The sequence below is a fragment of the Moschus berezovskii genome, chromosome 26 (assembly GCF_049115385.1).
Source record: "Moschus berezovskii isolate FMDL1 chromosome 26, NW_MosBer_1.0, whole genome shotgun sequence".
NCBI classification, from domain to species: Eukaryota; Metazoa; Chordata; class Mammalia; order Artiodactyla; family Moschidae; genus Moschus; species Moschus berezovskii.
The window spans coordinates 206,627-232,711 of NC_142485.1; the positions used below are offsets into that span (position 1 = coordinate 206,627).

General features: G+C 43.6%; 1 pseudogene; it reads right to left on the bottom strand.

The window, feature by feature from the left end:
- Nucleotides 1–2,432: 2,432 nt before the first annotated feature.
- On the bottom strand, nucleotides 2,433–3,237 carry LOC129549466 (S-phase kinase-associated protein 1 pseudogene; annotated as a pseudogene).
- Nucleotides 3,238–26,085: the final 22,848 nt, after the last annotated feature.

The window sequence follows — 26,085 nt, forward strand, 5'->3', positions numbered from 1 at the left end:
CTCAGATTCCCATGAGCCATTTAGGTGGCCTTTCCAAGGATCTGAAGAACCTCTGTGAGCTGAAGCCTGATGACTTGCTATATATCTGGAAGGGCTTCTCACTTCAGTGAGCCACGTATGAGATGGGTTTCTCCATGGACAAGCCACTGTCTGGGCCTTTATACTCAGGTCACAAACCAACATATAACCAAGACTGCTCATTATCAAGAGCATTGAAATCTTAGCTTCAAGAAACTGAGTGAGCAGTGCTAGAAAACTGAAGTATATCTATCCATCAACCTCTTAGAATCCAGTGGGCTAGATCCCCTTAGGGTTCAATTCCTTACTACATCATCTTATATTAATATTTATTTTTCTTTCTAGGAACCACTCTTAAAATCCTACCATATAGGACATTAAACAATGGATCTTTGTCACCACCCCTCAATAGCTGGTTGAACTGCTTTTGCAGGAACAATGACAGCAAGAGTGCTCAGGAAGCTGTTGCTTAGACCCTGGTTCACTCTCTATCTACTCTGTGTTGTTCAGTGATGAATGGTATTCATTTATCTTGAATAAAGGACAGTTTAACAGTGTTGAACTTTACCTGCGCCGCATGCTCCTAGGAAACAGGGGGGCTAAGAAATCTCTTTACTCTTCTGTGTTCTGGGTAATGGCTTACTGCCAAGACCCACCCTTCTCCATATGGCTTAGATGAGACTCAAAGGTGAAACCCTCGTCTGACCTAGGAAAAGCTCAGACATACCCTTCTGATCCTTATTCTTTATCTTAAAAGTAAACGAGTTGAAATACTTGTCCTCATTGAGCAAACTAAAGAAAACATCCATTGATTTGATGTGACCAAACTTTACTCAAGGTTCTTTCCTTCCTCCAGGCTCCTGAACCTTGGCCCTTCCTTGAGCATTGGAACGTGGAGCACCCTCTCAGTTGTCCAGTCAGGCTACTGCTCCTCTGAATTTCTCACAATCAGCCCTTCCCACCGTTATTTACTCCTTCTATAAAGGAGAAGTCTTTCTGCCAACCTCTGTGATGCTGCAGATATTGTGGTCAGTAAGTGTTAGTTTCCAGTTGTGCCCGACTCTTTGTGACCCCCATGGACTGTAGCCCACCAGGCTCTTCTGTCCATGAGATTTTCCAGGCAAGGGTACTGGAGTGGGTTGCCATTTCCTTCTCCAGGAGGTCTTCCAGTCCCAGGGATCAAACCTGGATCTCCTGCACTGCCGGCAGATTCTTTACCGACTGAGCTAACAGTCCTTTTCAGAGATTCAGTGACCCTATCCTTATTCAAAAGTCTCTTCTCCCCTTATTGCAATGTATTTTGGGTGAAGTCATTCCTAACTATGTCTGGACTTTTTATGGCTCTATTTTCAAGGGCAGTTTTAGATTCACTGCAGTCTTGGGCAGAAGGTACAGAGATGTAGCATATGTCCCCTCTTCCACACGTGTGGGAAAGCCTTACCCATTAGTGACATCACCCATGAGAGTGTACGCTTGTTTCAGTGATGAGCCTCCATCGACACATCATTATCACCCGAAGTCCATTCCATAGATCACGTTACGGTTCACTCATGGTGATCCTCCTTCTATGGGTTTGGACAAATGCATAATGACGTGTTTCCTTCATTATAGCTTCATACGGAATAGTTTCACTGGCCTAATAATTCTGTATTCCACTTAGTCATCACTCGGTTTTTCCTAACCCCTGTCAACCACTGATCATTTTACTGGCTCTATAGTGTTGTCTTTTACAGAATATCATATAGTTGAAATAGTACAGTATATGATTGGCCTTTCAGATTAGCTTCTTTCACTTAGTAATGTACATATAAAATTCCTCTGTAATTTTCATGGCTTGATAATTTATTTCTTTTTAGTGCTGAATAATGTTCTATCATATGATGTATCACAGTTTATTCATCAATCCATCTACTCAAGGACACTTTAGTTGCTTCTAAGTTTTGGCAATTATGAATAAAGCTTCTGTAAACATCTGTATGTAGTATTTTTTGTGGGCATTAGTTTTCAGCTCCTTTGGTAGACACCAAAGAGACTGATTTCAAGATTGTATGATATGAGTATGTTTAGTTTTACAACAGCAATGAAAAAGCCCCACCAAACTATTTTCCAAAGTGGCTGCATCATTTTCATCTCCACTAGCAGTGCACTGGAGAGGGAAATGGAAGCCCACTCGTGTTCTTGCCTGGAGAATCCCAGGGACGGGGGAGTCTGGTGGGCTGCCGTCTATGGGGTCGCACAGAGTCAGACATGACTGAAGCGACTTAGCAGCAGCAGCAGCGAATTAGAATTCCTTCTGTCCCGTATCTCTGCCAGCATTTGGTGTTGTCAGTGCTTTGGATTTTGGGTATTTTAAAAACTGTGCAATGGTATCTTGTTATTGTTTTTTTTTTTTTTTTTAAATAGGGAACCCACAGTTCAATTTTATTCAGAGTAAAGAAAAGAAACTTTCAATCATACTAGAAGAAACTGGGCCTTAAGTTTGGGAACTGTACTGAAACTACACATGCAATGAGGACAACATTCTGCTAATACAATTGACTTGCTGCTGCATTTGTTGACTGTTTTTCTAATATTAACAATTATAAACAAAGCAATGCAACTAGTATTTGGATTAATCCTTACAGTGTTACAGCGTCAGACACGAAATTTCACTTCTCCTCACACCACTGGTTCTCTTTGCATACCTGAGCTTCCTCTTCTTCAGTAAAATCATTTTTTATATTGAATGTCTTTCAAATCTGCTCAGGAGTTTTCGCCTTGATTATATTAGCAACAGTCTTGCAGGTAACATCAAGCAAACCTTTGATGTCTAAGTAGTTTGCTGCCAATATAAGCTCAAAGAGTGTCCCTTGGTCAACTTTCAGGAATTCTTGATCCCAAACAGGTATATCATCTGTTTGTTTTTCTTTGTTCTCATCATCCTCAGGAGGAGGAGGATCATCCTTGTGGCGGGTGCACCACTGAATGACCTTTTTTAATACTGCTGCATTAACATTTGGCAAGGGGACTGGATCATCATCTCCTTCATCATCCATTCCCAAATCTTCCAACATAGTCTTGATGGTCACAGACTGTTTTGTAATTTCAACATCAACTTCGAATATCTCTCCATCAGAACTCTGCAACTTAATTGAAGGCATGGTGTTAGGTCTCAAGGAGATGGCGGGCCGGAGGCAGAACTGAGCAGGGCGACGCCGCCAAACACCAAAACCGAAAAGCGGAGAACAAGGCCAATACAGCCGGTATCTTGTTATTGTTTTAATCTGCACTTCCCTGATGACATATGATGCAGAACGTCTCTTCATATGCTAATTTGCCTTCTGTGTATCTTCTTTAGTGAGGTAACCGTTGATGTGTTTGTAAGGTGTCTGCTGAGGTTGTTTACTTTGTTGCTGTTGTTGAGTATTAAGCATTCTTTGTATATTTTGCATACCAGTACTTTGTCAGATGAGCTTCCCTGGTAGTTCAAGTGGTAAAGAATCTGCCTGCCAATGCAGGAGACATGGGTTTGATCCCCTGGAGAAGAAAATGGCAACCCACTCCAGTATTCTTGCCTGGGAAATCCCATGGACAGAGGAGCCTGGCCAGCTACAGTCCATGGGGTCACAAAAGAGTCGGATACAACTTAGCGACTAAACAACAACTTCGTTAGATATGTCTCTTGCAAGTATTTCTTTTCTCCCAGTCTGTAACTTATTTTTCATTCTCTTGATGGATTTTTAACTTGATAGATATATTTAGAAAAGACAATGTGAAAGACTTTGAAATGGTCAAACCCCCACTTTTCCCCCCCAACATTACTGAATGTCCTGTTTTGTATACTCTTTAGAGTTATCTATGTCTTTCACTGTCTTTGAGTGAATTTACAACTGTGTAAGCTTCAAAAGACAGATAATAATTATGATTATTCTCCTTAGAAATGCAAATAAGCTGTGTCCAAAATAAAACTCCTTATAAGCAGAGACATTACTTTGCCAACAAAGGTCCGTCTAGTCAAGGCTATGGTTTTTCCAGTGGTCATGTATGGATATGAGAGTTGGACTGTGAAGAAAGCTGATCGCCGAAGAATTGATGCTTTTGAACTGTGGTGCTGGAGAAGACTCTTGAGAGTCCCTTGGACTGCAAGGAGATCCAACCAGTCCATTCTAAAGGAGATCCATCTTGGGTGTTCATTGGAAGGACTGATGCTAAAGCTGAAACTCCAATACTTTGGCCACCTCATGAGACGAGTTGACTTACTGGAGAAGAGTCTGATGCTGGGAGGGATTGGGGGTGGGAGGAGAAGGGGACAACAGAGAATGAGATGGCTGGATGGCATCACCGACTCGATGGACATGAGTTTGAGTGAACTCTGGGAGTTGGTGATGGACAGGGAGGCCTGGCGTGCTGTGATTCATGGGGTTGCAAAGAGTTGGACACGACTGAGGGACTGAAATGAACTGAACTGAACTGATTGATTTGAGGATAGACATATTTGCCTCTGTTAATTCAGTTCAGTGATTCTTACTGCTTATATAGTTGTGGTTCTTTGAGTTATCCTTTGAGATGGTTATAATCTTATTAGTTTCCTCAATTGATGCGCTAAATAAGCTCTTTGATACACATTCACTTTGTATTCATTTGTATGAGATTCATGATCATATCTTTTTAAAAACTTGTTCTTTACCAGATAGATGGTCTAACTTAGGCTGCGCAGCTGATGGAGATGTGTCTCACTGACAAGACTTAGAGCACATGCTCTTCCTTACATGTTTTGTTGTTCAGTCACCTCATCGTGCCTCAATCTTTTCAGCCCCGTGGGACTGCAGCGCGCCAGGCCTCCCTGTCCCTCACCATCTCCCTCATGCCCAGTGTATCAGGTGTGCCACCCACCCATCTCATCCTCTGATGCTCTCCTCTTCTGCCCTCAATCTTTCCCAGCATCAGGCACTTTACCAATGAGTCAACTGTTTGCATCAGGTGACTAAACTGCTGGAGCTTCAGCTTCAACTTCCTTCCTTCCAATGAATATTCAGAAAAGAAAGATTGAGTGGTTTGATCTACTTGCTGTCCAAGGGACTCTCAGGAGTCCCATGTTATACTTGGAAACGAAAAGACAAAACGGAGAAATGAAAATACGTTGTCAGCGGAGACCAACGTGCTAATGGTTAAAGCCATTGATTCCCACGCGGAACTCATTTGAAAAGAATAGATAAGTTCATTTATTAGGAGTTGGGAAACTTACATTTTGCACAAAATAGAGTCTTCCAAAAAGCCCCTCTTTGCATTTGGGAATCAGAGCAATTCGCAGAGAAATTGGGCTGCTCTGCTGGGCTTCAGGACACTTTCTAACAAAGCCTGGTGTCAATATGAAATTCTTTATCAACACTCCAAGAGCATGGTCACATGGGCCAGTGTGCCCAGGGTGGTGGAGGAGCTGCCTTGTTTGAGTGAAGTCCCCTCATATTAACAGTTGGATATTTGCAGATTACATGCAGACAATACTTAAGATAGTCGAAAAAGTAATTTTTTAATGCTTTCCCTAGCAGCTGCTGACAGATTAGCTGGGATGTTATCCAGGTTCCTTCACTGTAGCTGATAAAACTTCATGAAAGAAGCACATGAGTTTCTGTATTATTGTTAATTTTGCTTGGGAAAGAATCTGGAAACTCTGTTGCACTTCTTTTATGGGTTGTGAATCAGCTAGTCTAAGCAATGTGGCCTATTTATTATTATTACAGAAGTCCCTTTATCATTTCTTATAAAACCAGTTTAGTGGTGCATAAGCTTTTTCAGTTTTTGCTTGTCTATAAAAGTCTTTATCTCTTATGTCTATCTTGCCGGTAGAGCATTCTGGGTGTAGGATTTTTTCCTTTCATCATTTTGAAAATATTGTGACACTCCAGGATGGCCTGTAATGTTTCAACTGAAAAATCAGCTGACTCTCTTATGCAACTTCCCTTATTTGTGACTAGTTGCTTTTATTTTACTGCTTTAAGATTCTTTTCTTTATTTTTTGTTGTTTTAATTATAATGTGCTGTGGCATGAACTTTTTTGGGTTCATCTTGTTTGAGACTCTTGTGCGTTTTGGACTCGGATGTCCATTCCCGTTTCCAAGTTAAGGAAGTTTTCAGCTATTATGTCTTCAAATAAGTTCTCTGCCTCTTTTTTTATCTTCTCTTTATGTGACCCCTGTAGTACAAATGTTAATATGTTTGATGCTGTCCCAGAAGCCTCTTAAACTGTCTTATTTAATTGAATTATAGTTGATTTACAGTGTTGTATTAAACTGTTCTCATTTAAAAACATTTTTATTTTTCCCCTTCAGTTTGGGTGATTTCCACTACTCTTCCAGGTCACCACTCTGTTCCTCTGTACCATCTAATCTCCCGTTGATTCTTTCTAGTGTGTTTAATTTCAGGTATCGTATTCTTCAGCTCTGTTTAGTGTTTTGTTGTTGTTGTTTTTAACACTCACTCTTTGTTGAAATTCTCACTGTGTTCATCCATTCTTCTGAGTCTGTTGAGCATCTTTATGACCATTACATTGAACTCTTTATTGGGTTTATTGCTTATCTCCACTTTTCCTTTTTCTGAGGTCTTTGTCTTTTGTTCCTTTGTTTGGAACATATTTTTATGTCTTCTCATTTGCCCAATTCTCTGTGTATATTTCTATGCATTAGGTAGGGCAATTATGGTTTCCAGTCTTGGAGAAGTGGCCTTTTGTAGGAGGCATCCAGTAACCCCCCTTGTAGTCATCTGCAGCTGTGTGCTCTGAGGGGCTCCATGTGGGTTGTGTAGGCCCCGCTGCTAAGGTGGGATCAATGAACTGTTCCTGCATGGGCACTCAGGGCAGACTCCAGCCCGACTGGCTGCCTGGTCCTGCCTTGTGTGAAGGCTGCTGCACTGCTTGTGGGTAGGCCAGACCCTGGAGCAGCTGGCTATGGATCCTATGCTTGGTGTCAGCCTGCTGCGGAGCTTAGCGGGGTTCCAGAGTAGCTGACAGTGGGCCTGGGGTCCTTGGACTTGGTACTGCCCTACTGGTGGGAAAGGCCAAGTCCTGGTGCAGGTGACTGGGGGCCTGGGGTGCTGGGCTGGTGCCCGTCCACTGGTGAGTGGGCCTGGGTCCTCCTAATGCTGACTGTATGGCCCAGGGTGTCCCAGGACTGGTGTTGGCCTGTTGGTGAGTGGTTGAGCCTCCAGTACTAGTAGGCCAGAAGGAGGACTCCAGTATGGTGCCTGCCGGCACTGAGAGGTAACAGGCAGGAAGGCCAGGGGTCTCCAAATGGAGGAAATAACCTGCAAGCATCAGACATTTTTATCTCTCTTAAGCGGCAGAAGGAAACAAACTAGCGATCTTTTTTTCTTCTCTATACAAATTTAAAAGGAAGTTTCTCTTAAAATCCTGTGTTGCCATAATGACACCTGGTTTCACCTGAAGCTAACTATTCTCAAATCTTGAGTCAACCAATGCATTTTTCTTATGGAAATGTTGGTCTTAAGCTATGTTAATGTACTAGGCATTTGCCCCAGATGCTATCTTCAATTCAGAACCTACTTGACAAACCTGTATGTTATACTCAGATATTGTTCCCTTAATCTATGTAAAATGAAACTATTTGTATGGTAATCTGCCTTTCTATAGGATTTCAAGTTAATCATTTTATGGCCTGAGATGAACTGTCCGGTGTCAAAATTATCCCAAAAAGCATCTTATGGGTGAGGGGCCTGGTACCATTCTGAGCCTTAAAACATTCCTTTCTTTTATTAACAGACTGTTAGTGACTATATAACATCCAGCTGAAGACTAGCAGGGGGTACTCTTTCTGCCCCCTTCTGATGTCTATGTCAGAAGCTTTCTCTATCTCCTTTATACTTTAATAAAACTTTATTACACAAAAGCTCTGAGCGATCAAGCCTCGTCTCTGGCCCCAGATTGAATTCTCCTCCGGAGGCCAAGATCCCGGAGTCTTTGTGTCTTTTCGCAATAACCTTTCATCTTGGGGGCTCGTCCGGGATCCTCAGGACAAGGTAAGGATGCTTGGAGCTCTAGTTCTTTGTTCTCCTAGGGAACACGTTTTCTGCTGTACTGTACTAACTCTACGGTGTGCTTGCGTGAATGAATGACATGCCTTGCATGAAGCAAGTGAGGATCCCTGCTCTGAGGTTCCACGGTGATCTCATACGGCTTAGAGCAGAAACTGTCAGGGGTTTATACCGACCTGCCCATGCCAAGAGGCACCCAATGTCTCCTTTGGGGAACTGACCAGAAATGGGCAAAGTGTGTGGACCGAACTCTCCTTTCTTGGTCAAACTTTTTGGTCTCTTTGACCATTTCATAACTCCTTGGGGTACTTTGGCTACCTAATGCGACGAGTTGACTCACTGGAAAAGAGTCTGATGCTGGGAAGGATTGGGGGCAGGAGGAGAAGGGGACGACAGAGGATGAGATGGCTGGATGGCATCACCGACTCGATGGACATGAGTTTGAGTGAACTCCAGGAGTTGGTGATGGACAGGGAGGCCTGGCGTGCTGTGATTCATGGGGTCGCAAAGAGTCGGACACAACTGAGCGACTGAACTGAACTGAATTGAACCTCATCTATTGAATGATAGACTTTCAAGGGACTTGTGATCTATGCTGTTACTGCGTACTGTGACTTAAGTCCCAAACTTGGATTGGTAGTCAGGAAAGTGCCTAGCCTTGCTAGGAATCGAAAGTACTGAAGGTAGATGGAGCTCTAGCTACATGAGCATCTCTGAGGTTAAAGGTTACTCAGATTGGGACTGCAATGGGTTTTATTCCTTTGGAAGCTCTGGCTCTTAGCGGACCAGAGGAGGCTCTTATACTGGTGTGGTGACGCTTGGAAGGAACATCTCAATTTAATGTTCGTATCGGTCTTACTGTGGTCAGGAATATACTCAGGGTTGTGCACAGGCACTCAGGTGACGAATGTTTCCCCCAGCGGTCTTAGCTCGGGAGGCATTTCAGAAGGTTACTCGGATCGCACCCCGGGTGGCATCAGAGGCAAAGAAGCTTAATGGTGAAGAGCTGGACGTCAGTCAGGGATGCCATCAGGTCTACCCCTGGTACATCCCCACCCCGTCTGGGTGGTAGAACCGGGAGGGACGAGTACGGCGCCTGCGTTGGTAAGGGACAGATTAAGTCCGACCAGGGAAGAAAAGCTTTGGTGTAAAATCTGTCTAAATCCCCATCTAGAGCAGGGAGGGACGCCTCCGGTAGAAAAAGGGCGCTGGTCGCTTTTTTTTCTCTCTTACAGATGGGAGGTAACAATTCTAGCCTTTGAACAATTCACTCCTTTGAACTGTATCCTGAAAAAACTGGGATAGATTTGATCCCCAGGGCTTAAAGAAGACACACCTTGTCTTCCTATGTGATATTGCGTGGCCACAGTATCCATTGGAGGATGGCGAAAGGTGGCCAGTTGGAGGTTCTCTTCAGTATAATACTGTTTTACAATTAGACCAGTTCTGTAAGGCACAAGGGAAAAGTGATCTTAAAGGATAGATTTCTTACTCAGTCGGCTCCAGATATCCTCTGTAAGCTATTAAAACGGGTGTATGGACCAAATCAATCTTTAGATACTCTGTTACAACTGGCTCAGACAGTCTATTATGGTAGGGAATATGAGGAAAAGAAAGAAAGGCAGAAAAAGACAAAGGAAAAGGTGGAAGCCTTCGCAATGGCTATGAAAAACGTTCTTAAACAGCCTGAGAAGAACGACCAGAGGGACCCAGGTGAGAAGGGGTGGACCTGCTATTACCGTGGAAAGGAGGGGCACCTCAAGCGGGATTGCCCTCAGGCATCTAAGCCGACCCCGGCACCATGTCCGGTTTGCAAAGGAACACATTGGAGGAGAGACTGCCCCCAGAGGCGTAGGTCTCAGGGGTCAGACTCTCGGGACAATCAGGACTGAAGGTTCCCCGGGGATCCCCACACAAGCTCCCAACCTAATTACACCTGAGGAACCCCGGGCATTAATAACTGTGGGAGGCCAATCCGTCGATTTCCTTTTAGACACTGGGGCAACTTACTCCGTGCTTCCTGAAGCCCCTGGCCCACTTTCTTCCCGATCCGCTTCCGTAACGGGACTGTTGTATCGCTTCAGTGTTCCTGTCAGTTGTGACTGGGATTCGGTGCTATTTTCACACGAGTTTCTGATTGTGCCAGAGTCTCCCTCACCCCTTTTGGGGAGGGATATACTGAGCAAGGTCCATGCCTCTGTTTTCATGAATATGGAGCCTTCCCTTTCTCTCCCTTTAAGTGAACAAAATGTAAATCCTAGGGTATGGGCTGATGGAAAATCTGTGGGTTGAACACAAAATGCTATTCCTGTAGTTGTCAAGCTCAAAGACCCGCACTTATTTCTACATAAAAAACAGTACCCACTGAAATCTGAGGTTAAGGAAGGGTTAAAACCCATCATTGAAAATTTAAAGGAGCAGGGACTATTAATTCCCTGTAACAGTCTATGCAACACTCCTATTCTGGGTATAAAGAAATCAAATGGTAAATGGAGACTAGTTCAAGATTTACGAATAATAAAATGAGGCTGTAGTTCCTTTACACCCCGTGGTGCCTAATCCTTATACTCCATTGTCTAAAATTCCTGAACGAGCCAAATATTTCTCAGTAATTGATTTGAAAGATGCCTTCTATTCAGTGCCTTTGGCAGAGGAAAGTCAATTTCTATTTGCCTTTGAAGACCCTACGCAGCCAGCTTCTCAGTTAACCTGGACAGTTTTGCCCCAGGGATTTCGTGACAGTGCGCACTTGTTTGGACAAAGTTTGTCACGGGATCTAGAAAACTTTAATAGCTCTGAAGCGGTGGTGTTACAATATGTAGATGATATTTTGCTCTGTGCTGAGACAGAGGAAGCTTGTTCACGAGCCTCAGAAGATTTCTTAAACTTTCTGGCAGGCTGCAGTTACAAGGCATCAAGAGAAAAGGCTCAGCTTTGTCAACAATCTGTTAGATATCTGGGCCTAATCATATCAGAAGGGACTAGGGCCATAGGCCCTGAGAGAACTAAACCTATACTATACTAAATCATCCCCTACCTATGACTTTAAGACAATAGAGAGGATTTTGGGGAATCACAGGTTACTGTCGCATTTGGATTCCGGGTTATGGAGAACTTGCCCGGCCTTTATATAAACTTATAGCTGAAACTCAGCCGGCCCAAACCGACCAACTGGTTTGGTCTCCAGATACTCAAAAGGCTTTTGGCTTCCCTGGTGGCTCAGAGGTTAAAGCGTCTGCCTCCAATGCGGGAGACCAGGGTTCGATCCCTGGGTCAGGAAGATCCCCTGGAGAAGGAAACAGTAACCCACTCCAGTATTCTTGCCTGGAGAATCCCATGGAAGGAGAAGCCTGGTAGGCTACAGTCCACAGGGTCGCAAAGAGTCGGACACGACTGAGCGACGGAACGGAACGGAAGGTTCTTCAGACTGCTCTCCTGCAAGCTCCCGCTCTGAGCTTGCCCACAGGGTCAGACTACAGGGTCAGACTTTAATTTGTCACTGAAAGAAAAGGTGTGGCTTTGGCAGTTTTGACACAACCCCGAGGGCCTCACCAGCAACCTATTGCTTATCTAAGTAGAGAATTAGATGTAATTTCACGTGGGTGGCCACACTGCCTAAGAATAATTGCGGCAGCGGCTTTATTAGCACCTGAAGCTTTAAAAATAATTAATGGATGAAACCTTACTGTACTGACTTCTCATGACGTGAGTGGAATCTTAAATTGTAAAGTTAATATTTGGATGACAGACAGTAGGCTTCTTAAATATCAGTCATTGTTGTTAGCAGGACCAGTAACTAAGCTTAAAGTCTGTGGAACTTTAAATCCTGCACTTTCCTTCCTGAGAAGGAACATGAAACGCCTCATCATGATTGTTCCCAACTCCTAACTTTGAACTATGCAGCTCGGGAGGATCTAACGGATACCCCATTAGACAACCCTGACATGGAAATATTTACTGATGGCAGTTCTTTCGTTCGGGATGGAAAGCGTAAAGCAGGTTAGCAGTGGTAACTGCTGAACAGGTTTTAGAGGCAAAATCTCTCCCTCAGGGAACCAGTGCTCAGTTAGCAGAGCTTGTGGCTCTGACCCGAGCTCTAGAGTTAAGCAAAGGGCAGCGAGTAAATATCTACACTGATTCTAAGTATGCTTATTTGACTTTACATGCTCATGCTGCAATATGGAAAGAAAGACAGTTTAAAACAGCAACAGGAGAAACTATTAAGCATTTCAGAGATCGAGTGACTTTTAACTGATATATACTGTCCTAAAGAAGTAGCTGTTATGCATTGCAAAGGGCACAGAAGGGATGGGAGTAAAGTAGCTGAAGGTAATCAGTTGGCTGACTGTCAAGCCAGAAAAGCAGCACTTTACGAAACCTCCTCGCTACAGACACCTTTGATCTGGACAGGACCTGAGGAACAGGAAAAACCACAATATACTGGGGAAGAATTAGAGAGATATGAGAAAAGAGGAGCAACAATTACTGATAAAGGGTGGTTACAGTCCGAGGATGGACGATTAATAATTCCTGAAAGTGCTCAATGGAAAATTCTTAAAGGTTTACACCAGAGTTTTCATTTGGGTGCAGAGAGTACTTACCAGATGGCTTCTCGTTTGTTTGAAGGAAAAAATGTAATGAAAACTTTAAAGAACATTATCAAAAGGTGTGAAGTTTGTCAGAAAAATAACCCAAAGACTGAAAAGCTAGCAAAATCTGCATTACAACGAAGTGGGAAGTATCCTGGAGAGGACTGGGAAATAGATTTTACTCACAGGCCAAAAGCTAACGGATGTTCTTGCTTACAAGTTTGGGTAGATACTTTTACTGGATGGGTTGAAGCTTTTCCATGTCGCAGTGAACAAGCTAAGGAGGTTATAAAGATTTAAATCCATGAAATTATTCCCAGGTTTGGACTGCCACGGAGCCTTCAGAGTGACAATGGCTCTGCCTTTAAAGCTGCTGTAACTCAGGGGGTATCTAAAGCTCTAGGAATAGAATATCACTTACACTGTTCCTGGAGACCCGAATCCTCAGGAAAGGTTGAAAAAGCTAATGACATTATCAAAAGGCATCTGGGCAAATTAACTCAAGAGAAGCAGGACAACTGGATTAAAGTCTTACCCATAGCTTTAAAGAGGGCTCGAACTGCCCCCCAAAAAGAGGGACTATCCCCCTTTGAATGTATTTATGGAAGGCCTTTCTTATGCACAGACATTATTAAAGACCCTGAAGCCTTAGAATTAACTAATTATGCAACTCAGGTCTCAGCTTTTCAACAGGCATTAACAGAACTCCGGGAGACGACTCCTGACCCAGCCTCTGACTCAAGCAAGCCTCTATTTGAGCTGGGAACCGAGGTCCTCATAAAAACATTGGGATCTGGGGGCCCATTCCTCGAGCCTCTCTGGGAAGGCCCTTATCAGGTTATTCTTTCTTCTCCCACAGCTGTCAAAGTGCCAGGAATTGATTCGTGGGTACATCACACTCGAGTTAAGAGGTGGCACCCTGACCAGAATTAAGTGACTTCATTTTATGTCTTTACTTTCTATGCTTGGACTTTGTACTTTTCAGATGGGCCTGATAACTGATGTGAGCCTACTTCTGCTGACTCCAAAAATCCTGAGTCTGCCATTTGATCCTCAAGACAATGCGTTCCTGTCCTGGGCTCACTCCTACGCTGCATTCCACAATCGGTCCAACTGCTGGGTCTTCAGAGGGCTCCCCTCTTCATCAGTGGAAGGCTTCCCGCGGTGGACATCTCCACTTCAAGGAAAAGACTTTCTCCGAGTCTGCGGATACTTTTTGACAACAATCGTATGTGATGCCTCTTCTTCATCTGATGATATCTAACAACCCTAAGATGGACTGGTGCAACACTTTGTACTTTAACTATGGACATAACGTCACTTTTAATTTTGATTATACATTGTCTCGGTTTAATGACTATTTCGCTACACATAAGACAAATAGGTCTATATCTAATGGTTTTTATCTGACGATTATCAAATATGGGATGAGGTTATATGGCTAACTCCTGAAAAATGACGTCTAATATCTACCGCCCCTATATGCTGGGAACAAACAGAGCCATCCCCAAATTTAGCCAACAACTTAATTACAATGATTGGAAACAGTTGGGATTTTTGCCTCAAGAAATATGCAATGTAATCATTCCAGTGTTTTCCAACCCTAGTTCAGGTCCTCCCTTTGTCTGGCCAGGCACTAATTGGGACTGTATATCTCAGTCACCGGAGAAGGCAATGGCAAGCCACTCCAGTACTCTTGCCTAGAAAATCCCATGGATGGAGGAGCCTGGTAGGCTGCAGTCCGTGGGGTCGCTAAGGGTCGGACACGACTGAGCGACTTCACTTTCACTTTTCACACGTTGGAGAAGGAAATGGCAACCCACTCCAGTGTTCTTGCCTGGAGAATTCCAGGGACGGGGGAGCCTGGTGGGCTTCCGTGTATGGGGTCACACAGAGTCGGACATGACTGAAGTGACTTAGCATAGCATCATCTCAGTCACGCTGGCTTGCTCCAAACGGGACTTATTAGATATGTGGCTCTTACCTATGGGCATGGCATCCCCCTGGTTGGATAGGGAGATGCACCCTGGGTCTAGCATTTACTCACGGCTTTATATTTTCAGAGCTTCCAGAGAAGCCTGCTAATTTACCCCAACTTAAAACTCGGTGGGCAAGGTCTGTATTTCACTGGTATAATTATTTGGCTGCAGTGTTTGTTCCCTCTTTGGGAACTACAGATGTTATGCTACGAGTAGATGCTTTGACTAATTTTACTCAACAGGCATTACAAGATTCTCAAAAAGCTATTTCAGCTCTTAATGCTGAACAAGCACAAATTAGAAAGGTGGTTTTACAAAACAGATTGGCTTTAGATATTCTGACAGCTACTCGAGGGGGAACTTGTGCAGTTATTCATACCCAATGCTGTACAGATATACTTGATATGAGCACCAATGTTACTCATTTTACTAAACACATGAACAAGATGATCGGGGCCACGGATACTCCTGAAGCCTCAACTGCCTCACTTTGGGAGACGTTAACTAGTTCTCCATGGTGGAAAACTATCTTAATTACAATAATTCTTTTGTTTTTGCTGTTTGCTCCCTGCATCCGTAACTGTGTAACTGGATTTGTTTCCAGTCGCATGAAAGCTTTTAAGTTACAAATTGTTGCTCAAACTCCTGCTACTGCTGCAGATTCCTCCAACTACTATTTGGGGCCCCTGGATCAGACATCCTCAGTATGAGGGTTAGGAGAATATGTCGTCTCACCAATTTAGGGACAACGCCCTTTGTCAGCTTGGAAGCAGTTATGGAACGAAAACGACGCCCCTTTTCCCTGGGCAACATAATTCTCCTAAAAGAAAAGGGGGGAATGAGAGGGTAACAGGCTGGAAGGCCAGGGGTCTCCAAACGGAGGAAAGAGCCTGCAAGCATCAGACATTTTTTTCTCTCTCAAGCGGCAGGAGGAAACAAACTAGCGATATTTTTTTCTTCTTTATACAAATTTAAAAGGAAGTTTTTACTGTGTTGCCATAATGACACCTGGTTTCACCTGAAGCTGCTGCTGCAGCATCACTTCAGTCGTGTCTGACTCTGTGTGACCCCATAGACGGCAGCCGACCAGGCTCCCCCGTCCCTGGGATTCTCCAGGCAAGAACACTGGAGTGGGTTGCCATTTCCTTCTCCAATGTGTGAAAGTGAAAAGTGAAAGTGAAGTCGCTCAGTCGTGTCCGACCCTTAGCAACCCCTCAGGCTGCAGCCTACCAGGCTCCTCCATCCATGGGATTTTCTAGGCAAGAGTACCGGAGTGGCTTGCCATTGCCTTCTCAGTATTCTCAAATCTTGAGTGAACCAATGCATTTTTCTTATGGAAATGTTGGTCTTAAGCTATGTTAAAGTACTAGGCATTTGCCCCAGACACTATCTTCGTTTCTGCCAAATGGCTCAGAACCTACTTGACAAACCTGTATGTTATACTCAGATACTGTTCCCTTAATCTATGTAAAATGAAACTATTTGTATGGTAATCTGCCCTTCTATAGGATTTCAAGTTAATCTTTCTATGGCCCGAGATGAACTGTCCGGTGTCAAAATTATCCCAAAATGCATCTTATGGGTGAGGGGCCTGGTGCCATTCTGAGCCTTAAAACATTCCTTTCTTTCATTAACTACCAGACCACCTAACCTGCCTCTTGAGAAACCTGTATGCAGGTCAGGAAGCAACAATTAAAACTGGACATTGGAACAGACTGGTTCCAAATAGGAAAAGGAGTACATCAAGGCTGTATATTGTCACCCTGCTTATTTAACTTATATGCAGAGTACATCATGAGGAACGCTGGGCTGGAAGAAGCACAAGCTGGAATCAAGATTGCCGGGAGAAATATCAATAACCTCAGATATGCAGATGACACCACCCTTATGGCAGAAAGTGAAGAGGAACTCAAAAGCCTCTTGATGAAAGTGAAAGAAGAGAGTGAAAAGGTTGGCTTGAAGCTCAACATTCAGAAAACAAAGATCATGGCATCTGGTCCCATCACTTCATGGGAAATAGATGGGGAAACAGTGGAAACAGTGTCAGACTTTATTTTTTTGAGCTCCAAAATCACTGCAGATGCTGACTGCAGCCAGGAAATTAAAAGACGCTTACTCCTTGGAAGGAAAGTTATGACCAACCTAGATAGCATATTAAAAAGCAGAGACATTACTTTGCCAACAAAGATCCGTCTAGTCAAGGCTATGGTTTTTCCCATGGTCATGTATGGATGTGAGAGTTGGACTGTGACGAAAGCTGATCGCCGAAGAATTGATGCTTTTGAACTGTGGTGCTGGAGAAGACTCTTGAGAGTCCCTTGGACTGCAAGGAGAGCCAACCAGTCCATTCTAAAGATCAATCCTGGGTGTTCATTGGAAGGACTGATGCTAAAGCTGAAACTCCAATACTTTGGCCACCTCATGCGATGAGTTGACTCACTGGAAAAGACTCTGATGCTGGGAGGGATTGGGGGTGGGAGGAGACGGGGACGACAGAGAATGAGATGGCTGGATGGCATCACCGACTCAATGGACATGAGTTTGGGTGAACTCCGGGAGTTGGTGATGGATAGGGAGGCCTGGCATGCTGTGATTCATGGGGTAGCAAAGAGTCGGACACGACTGAGTGACTGAACTGAACTGAACTGAGTGACTATATAACATCCAGCTGAAGACTAGCAGGGGGTACTCTTTCTGCCCCCTTCTGATGTCTATGTCAGAAGCTTTCTCTATCTCCTTTATACCTTAATAAAACTTTATTACACAAAAGTTCTGAGCGATCAAGCCTAATCTCTGGCCCCGGACTGAATTCTTCTCCGGAGGTCAAGATTCCGGTGTCTTTGAGTCATTCCGCAACAACCTTTCAGCACCAGTGTCCTTGTGACAGAATGAACTCCCTAGTATGGCTGCAAACTGTGTTAGTGTGTTAATAACCCCAGGGTGGGCTCCAGTTGCTTCCTACGTCTCTTGTCGGGGGGGTGGGGGTCTCCAAGTTGAGCACATGAGTCTGACTCAGCCTCCTTTCAAATGCCTACCTCTGTGCTGGGATGTGGGATGTATGAGATTGTGCATGCGCCCTTGAAGAGGGGAGTCTGTTTCCTACAGCCTTCTCACCCTCCTGAATACAGGCCTGTTGGGCTTCAGAGTCAAATATTCTCGGGGATAATCTTCACAGTGCAGGAGTCTAGGCTGGGGAGCCCATTGTGGGGTTTTGACCCCTTGCTCCTTGGGGAGAACCTCTGAAGTTGTGAATACCCTCCTGTTTGTGGGTCACTTACTCTGAATGTAGGTTTTGGTTTTACTGTCATCACTCCTCCTACCCATCTGTGTTTTCTTCTATCTTTAGCTGTGGAAAATATTTTTCTGCTAGTCTTCTGGTCGTTCTAGTAGACAGTTTTTCTGTAAGAAGTTGCAATGTTTGTGTGTCTGTATGAGGTCTTCCTACTTTGTCATCTTGGCCAAAACTCCAGAGTTTTTCTAAAGTAAATTCACTGAAAGTTTTATCCCTCACCCCAATCTTTATTTAACATTTTCTTTCCTCTAAGTTCAAATGACACCCATCAGCTGAATTTCTCTAAGAAGAAAGTTGTTTCATTGATAACTGTTGAACAACTGTTGGCTTGATGAAATCTCTGGGTGCCGTGGGTAAAATAATGAATAACATATAAATATTCAAGGAATAATGTAGCTTTGATTTTTTTTTTTAAATAAATAACTTGCAGTGTCAAGATTCATGTTTTTGAGCAGCCTACATGCTTTTGGTATTACTGGTTTAGTTGCAAATAGCTGAACATGGTAAAGACAGGAAAAAGAAAAATGCCACAGTTAGTTCCTTTTCTTTGCTATAACATATTAGTTGAAATATTAACTTTTTATAGCTAAAGGGATAGAAACCATGAATCCAATTCTGCTAACTTCCAAGAAGGCTAGATAAGAACCGTTCAATTACAGGTGGCTTATTTATCTAATTCTCTCGGCAGAATTTGTTTTAGTGAAACAAATCACTGTTGATGGGGGGAGGTGCAGGAAGCCATTAAAGTGATTAAAATCTACTTTGGCTAATTTCCTCTTCATCCTATTTGTAAGCCTGCAAGAACTGATAGTTGTAATGGATAGTTCTTATGGGAAACTTTAAGTTGACATTTGGATCTCATTAGACTTTGAAAAAGTCTACCATCTTGTTATTTTTGAGCTCTTTCACTGGGATTAGAGTTTTCAAGGTAAGCTTCAGTGCATGGAGTTACGTGCATGAGCTTTAAAGGTTTAGTTTGGAATTCAGCACTGCCATCACCAGCTGTGTGAACCAGGATAATTCTTAAACTTTTTAAATTCAGTTTTTGCAGTTGTAAAATGATTGTTGCTGTGAATCATTTTGCTAATTATGTAAGCTAATATAAAGTGCTAAGGTTAAAGGTGTAAAGTGCTTACTGGTGTTCACACTCAAATTAACAAGTATCAGTTCAGTTCAGTTGCTCAGTCGTGTCCGACTCTTTGCGACCCTATGAATCACAGCACGCCAGGCCTCCCTGTCCATCACCAACTCCCGGAGTTTACTCAAACTCATGTCCATCTAGTCGGTGATGCCATCCATCCATCTCATCCTCTGTCGTCCCCTTCTCCTCTTGCCCCCAATCCCTCCCAGCATCAGACTCTTTTCCAGTGAGTCAACTCTTTGCATGAGGTGGCCAAAGTACTGGAGTTTCAGCTCGTTACTAATAGAAGCTCTGAAATGAAAAAAGTTGACTGGATAAAGTGGGGGAGGTGCTAGAGTAACTTCCTCTTTATAGTTAATTGCTGGAAATTTTAGCAAATGAGTAACAGATACCTGCTCTATTATCAAGAAAATACTAGATACAGGCATCTTATCAAGTTCTGGCACCAAACTACTTCTGTTCCAGGCACTATTCATTCAGAATTCTCCTTTTATAGGCTATCTTATCTCAGGAGTCAGAGTGTGCAGTACTTTTGGAATGAGAGCTCTTTAGTCTCAGTGAAGAATTAAAATCAGTTACTATGAATGTCAGCTCAACTCTTCCTTTTGGTGTTTTAAGTATAGATCATTTAAAGGTGACAAAGATGTAAATTGGAAGAAGTGACTGCAGGACCTGGTGCACGTATGAAAACGGGAGAGGAGACAGATAATGTGGTTTCTTGATGTGATATATATACACATGGTACAAAATTATATTTATCATTGCTATTTTGTAGCATGCCATCAACCTCAGTTTAGATCCTTTTTGAGGCTGGAGAATATTCTTAGACAAGAAAGTCAACTTTTTGGTAATCTATGCAGAAGAGAGAGTGGGGTTTGTAAAAACTGACTCATGCATGCATTTGAAGTGTTTGTAGCGTGTGTGTGAGAGAAAGAGGCTCCCCAAGGTGGCTCAGTGGTAGAGAATCTGCTTGCAGTGCAGGAGATAAGGGCTCAGTTCCCGGGTTGGGAAAACACCCTGGAGGAGAAAATGGCAACCCACTCTAGTATTCTTGCCTGGGTAATAATCCCATGGACAGAGGAGCCAAGTGGGCTGTAGTCCATGGGGTCACAAAGGGTAGGACATGACTGAATGACTGAGCATGCACACATTGTGAGGGAACAGTCTGGTTTGTCATCTCAAAATAGTTTGTTCAGTTCAGTTCAGTTCAGTTGCTCAGTCGTGTCCGACTCTCCGCGACCCCATGAATCACAGCACGCCAGGCCTCCCTGTCCATCACCAACTCCTGGAGCTCACTCAAACTCATGTCGGTGATGCCATGCAGCCATCTGCTTCTCGGTCGTCCCCTTCTCCTCCCACCCCCAACCCTTCCCAGCATCAGAGTCTTTTCCAGTGAGTCAACTCGTCGCATGAGGTGGCCAAAGTATTGCAGTTTCAGCTTTAGCATCAGTCCCTCCAATGAACACCCAGGATCGATCTCCCCTAGAATGGACTGGTTGGATCTCCTTGCGGTACAAGGGACTCTCAAGAGTCTTCTCCAACACCACAGTTCAAAAGCATCAATTCTTCGGCACTCAGCTTTCTTCACAGTCCAACTCTCACATCCATATGTTCAGTCTAATCTTAAAATTAATTTGCTTTTTGAACACACACCAATGTATTTTCCACTAGGTATACTATTTAAAGTTAATGTAGCTGGTATTTAAAATGAGGTGACTCATTTGAAAAGACCCTGATATTGGGAAAGATTGAAGGCAGGAGGAGGCGGGGACGACAGAGGATGAGATGGCTGGATGGCATCAGTGGCTCGATGGACATGGGTTTGAGTAAACTCCGGGAGTTGGTGATGGACAGGGAGGCCTGGCGTGCTGTGGTTCAAGGGGTTGCAGAGTCGGACACGACTGAGCGACTGAACTGAACTGAGGTGGTATTTAAAAGTATGCAAGTATCCATACTTTGGAGAAGGCAATGGCAAGCCACTCTGGTACTCTTGCCTAGAAAATCCCATGGATGGAGGAGCCTGGTAGGCTTCAGTCCATGGGGTCGCTAAGGGTCGGACACGACTGAGCGACTTCACTTTCACTTTTCACTTTCATACATTGGAGAAGGAAATGGCAACCCACTCCAGTGTTCTTGCCTGGAGAATCCCAGGGACAGGGGAGCCTGGTGGGCTTCCGTCTATGGGGTCACACAGAGTCGGACACGACTGAAGTGACTTAGCAGCAGCAGTATCCATACTGTAAATAATATGTATGCAAAAAAAAAATAACAGGGAATTCTTATTTTTATTTATTCAGTAGTCTGCTCTGAGTTTAAATGTAATCTCTTGTTTATACTGGAAAGCTAAGGAACTTTTTCCTAGTCTAGAAGTGGTTTAGCCTACAGACGAGTTGACTCACTGGAAAAGACTCTGATGCTGGGAAAGGTTGGGGGCAGGAGAAGGGGTCGACAGAGAATGAGATGGCTGGATGGCATCACCGACTCTGTGGACATGAGTTTGAGTGAACTCCGGGAGTTGGTGATGGACAGGGAGGCCTGGCGTACTGTGATTCATAGGGTCGCGAAGAGTCGGAGACGACTGAGCGACTGAACTGAACTGAACTGACTGAAAAATAGCCACATGAAAGAACAGAGTTTGGTACCTCTGCTCTCAGTTTAAAAATGTTTCTTAATTTCCTGACAATGTGCTGATTAGAATAACAGAAGCCTGTCTTAGAGAATGAGGAACGTCCAGATCAGAAGTAAAATGCTGAGCATGCCCAGCAATAGTTGGTGCCTCAGAAGTTTAGCCTTCTGTATCTCTCCTGCTGTATCTCTTTATGTCACCAACGTGTTTTTAGCTGCCATTTCTGTCTCAATGACTAAGCTTGTCTTTGTTAATCTTTCATTATCCTAGTTCTCCTAGGGTTAGTTTCAAATATGGCTTCCTGAGAGGTAAAGCTCTGGAACTGATAGAGAGCTTAGCGGTTGCAGGGGCCAAGCGGAGGAAGGGCTGAGCAGACGGAGCAGAGGCTCTTGCGGGCAGTGAGACTACTCTCCACGCTACTGTAATGGAGGCCACCTGTCATTGCACGTTTGTCCAGATCCCCAGAATGGACGGCCCCAAGAGTGAACCCTGTTGTAAACCATGTTCGTCCCATGGAACAAACGTCCTACCTGGTGGGGTGTTGATAGAGGGGCAGAAGGTATGTCTGTGGAGGAACAGGGTCTAAGGAAACCTCTGTACCATCTCCCTCAACTAGTGGTGACCCTAAAACTACTCTTTAAAAGTCTTTTTTAAAATGGTTAAATTGAACAATGGCCTCCTGAATACCCTCTTGTTGAGGAGGCACAGAGCAAGAGAAAGCACCAAGACTTTCACTCTCAGTTTATTAAACTCGAACTAAGATAGTGTTCGAGAAGCCTCTGAGAAGCCATTCACTCTCGTGATCCACATTCCTGCCTATGGTTTGGGTCTCCAAACTACAAATAGATGTGTTTCCATTTGGGGAAGAGCCTGTTATATCATTTTCCTTCTGGGAAAGAAAACCAGTTAGCTCCTGCTAAATCTGTATTGTCGAGGAGTTTGCATAGTGCAGATGTATGCTGAAGGTTATTTTTGCCTCTTGTGCTTGTGCTAAGTGTACTCTACCGGAAGGCATTGTGAGGGCTGCAGAGAGGGAAAGGGAGATAGGGACAGAAAGTGAGAGGGAAGGGTTAGTTGGTGTCTGCAGTTTCCATAACCAGCTGGGGCTATGAGTAGAAAGTCTTCAAATTTCACATCCCAGGGTGGCATCCCGCCCAGTGGGAACAACACCCCAGGGACCCAGCAAGTGGCAAACTAGGAGAGTTTGTTGGGTTTCCTGTAGCTTTAACTTTAGACCTTAAGAAGAGAATTAACCAACAAAGAGCAATGGTATTTGCTTTAGCATCTCAGGAAACATAGTAGGATTTCAGTCTGAGTGAAAAGCATGAAGACTGTAATTGAAAAGCAGGATCTGGAGACGGACATACATCAGCTTGAAAGCAATGGCTTTCAAAGTTTGGTCCCTGGACCTTAAGTGTAAACATCACCACCGATTTGTTAGGAAGGCAGATTCCAGGCTCTCAGCCCAGACCTCCTGAAGCAGAGGACAACCCAGGAGCCTGGGGTTCAGCAAATCCTCTGGGTGTTTCTTCCACATACTAACACTCAGTCGGACTAACTTTGGTCAGCAGGGCCACTTTCCTCTATGAGCTACCTTCGTGAGGAGGTGGCCTTCATCCACCTGCTCCACAACTGACGGCTCCGGGTTTGTGGACGACTGAATGCGTAGACAGCAGATTCAGAAAGTGATGACAGAGCCTAGAAGGGCTTTGCTATTCCATTTCATCCGTCTCAGACCTGAACTGACCTCTCTGTTGGGCTCCTCTTTCTTCTCAAGTCTTCACTACCTCATCTCCATGAACCTTGGCAGATGCCATCAATGGTTACATCACAGTGGAAATGAGCTGCCCCAAATGGTAGCTACTCCCCACAATGGTTATTTAAATTAAAATTAAATAAAGTAAAAGATTTAGTTCCTCAGTCACAACAGGCATATTTCTACTGCTCGGTAGCCACATGTGTGCTTGAAAATACACATACATACAGGACAACTTCATCTGCCTGATACTAACTTGCAAACTGACAAGCAGTGTTGACCAATTTCTGTGCTATTTCTGTTGACCAATTTCTCCCATCGCTTTCAGTTGCAAGCTACCAGCACAATATCACTAAACACAGATACAAAAAGAAGTACCCATGGTCACCTCATGAAGGCCAGCATGAATTGGTTCCAGGTCACCACTGGCTTTATGGGAGGAATACTGTCCTGATGGCAGGAAGTATTGATTCTGTTCTTCATATCTGAATTTCATTTTACAACAAGACTAATTTCTAGAACACAAGTTAATAACATAGTAAAAATGTTTGATCATCTTAACTCTATTTTAAGTAGAAGGTGAGAATATCTAATATGCAATTTAAGAACTTTTTTCTTAGCAGTGGGAAAACTGCTCAGAGTGTCTTGGGACCAGCTGTATAAACTGAGTTAAACCATGTAAAATATTAAGATGCCTGTGTTCCAATCTGAATTTTATATTGAATCAACAGTGGTGCTCCATTGATTATTTCTATTACTTGCTTCCTGATCAAAAAGGGAATTGTTGTATTTGATTTTTGAGGTTATGAAAGGCTTGCAAATATTCTGTCAGAGGTAAGTAATGTACTAAACTTTAAATATTTGCCATCTTTAAAGTGCTTACAAATCCTTTTTGAAAGGTGGAGAATTATTCTTTAATTGGAAGCTAAACAAACCTCAACTGTTATGCTAGTTTTAAAGTATCACACAGAAGTAAATTTTAAACTATGGATTTCATATCCCAAATTTTTGGAAATAAGAAAACTGAATGGTTTTTGTGCTATTTCCTCTCTTGAAAAGAAAAATCCATAACTCTGAATGCCTTTGTTACTAAAACTGTTAATTGTGATAGTCATAACTGGATGAGAATTATCAGTTAAACTGATAAGCTTGTTGAGCCCACATATGTCTGCAGAAAGCTTATACACATTTGTGTCTAACTGGGTCATTTTCATTGACTATGCCAAGGCCTTTGACTGTGTGGATCACAATAAACTGTGGAACATTCTGAAAGAGATGGGAATCCCAGACCACCTGACCTGCCTCTTGAGAAACCTGTATGCAGGTCAGGAAGCAACAATTAAAACTGGACATGGAACAACAGACTGGTTCCAAATAGGAAAAGGAGTACGTCAAGGTTGTGTATTGTCACCCTGCTTATTTAACTTATATGCAGAGTACATCATGAGGAACGCTGGGCTGGAAGAAGCACAAGGTGGAATCAAGATTGCCGGGAGAAATATCAATAACCTCAGATATGCAGATGACACCACCCTTATGGCAGAAAGTGAAGAGGAACTCAAGAGCCTCTTGATGAAAGTGAAAGAGGAGAGTGAAAAGGTTGGCTTGAAGCTCAACATTCAGAAAACAAAGATCATGGCGTCTGGTCCCATCACTTCATGGGAAATAGATGGGGAAACAGTGGAAACAGTGTCAGACTTTATTTTTTTGGGCTCCAAAATCACTGCAGATGCTGATTGCAGCCATGAAATTAAAAGACGCTTACTCCTTGGAAGGAAAGTTATGACCAACCTAGATAGCATATTAAAAAGCAGAGACATTACTTTGCCAACAAAGATCTGTCTAGTCAAGGCTATGGTTTTTCCCGTGGTCATGTATGGATGTGAGAGTTGGACTGTGATGAAAGCTGATCGCCAAAGAATTGATGCTTTTAAACTGTGGTGCTGGAGAAGACTCTTGAGAGTCCCTTGGACTGCAAGGAGAGCCAACCGGTCCATTCTAAAGGAGATCAGTCCTGGGTGTTCATTGGAAGGACTGATGCTAAAGCTGAAACTCTAATACTTCGGCCACCTCATGCGACGAGTTGACTCACTGGAAAAGACTCTGATGCTGGGAGGGATTGGGGGTGGGAGGAGACGGGGACGACAGAGAATGAGATGGCTGGATGGCATCACTGACTCAATGGACATGAGTTTGGGTGAACTCCGGGAGTTGGTGATGGATAGGGAGGCCTGGCGTGCTGTGATTCATGGGGTCGCAAAGAGTCAGACATGACTGAGCGACTGAACTGAACTGAACTGAACTGGGTCATTTTCAGACCTTGGGAGTCTGCCGTTCCAGTGCTGGCCCAGCTAAAGTTGGGTGTCCTTGAATGACAGCTGCTAAAAATTCAATCAATAGGTGGTGTTCAAATGTCAGAGAGTCATGCAAAGCGGGGGCAGGTTGAGACTGTATGCAGGGTTTGATTCTAGGTAGTCCGAGTTTAAATTTGACTTAGAAAAGAAACAAGTCAGCATCTTTAATCCGCAAATATTATACACCGTGTAGTCAGTAGACTTAGTAAAGGTCAAGCAATCAATACGGTTGGCATTAGTAGACAGAGGTTATGAGAGATGGTTTTATTCCTTGAAATTTTTTTTTTTTTACATTTCAGCACACA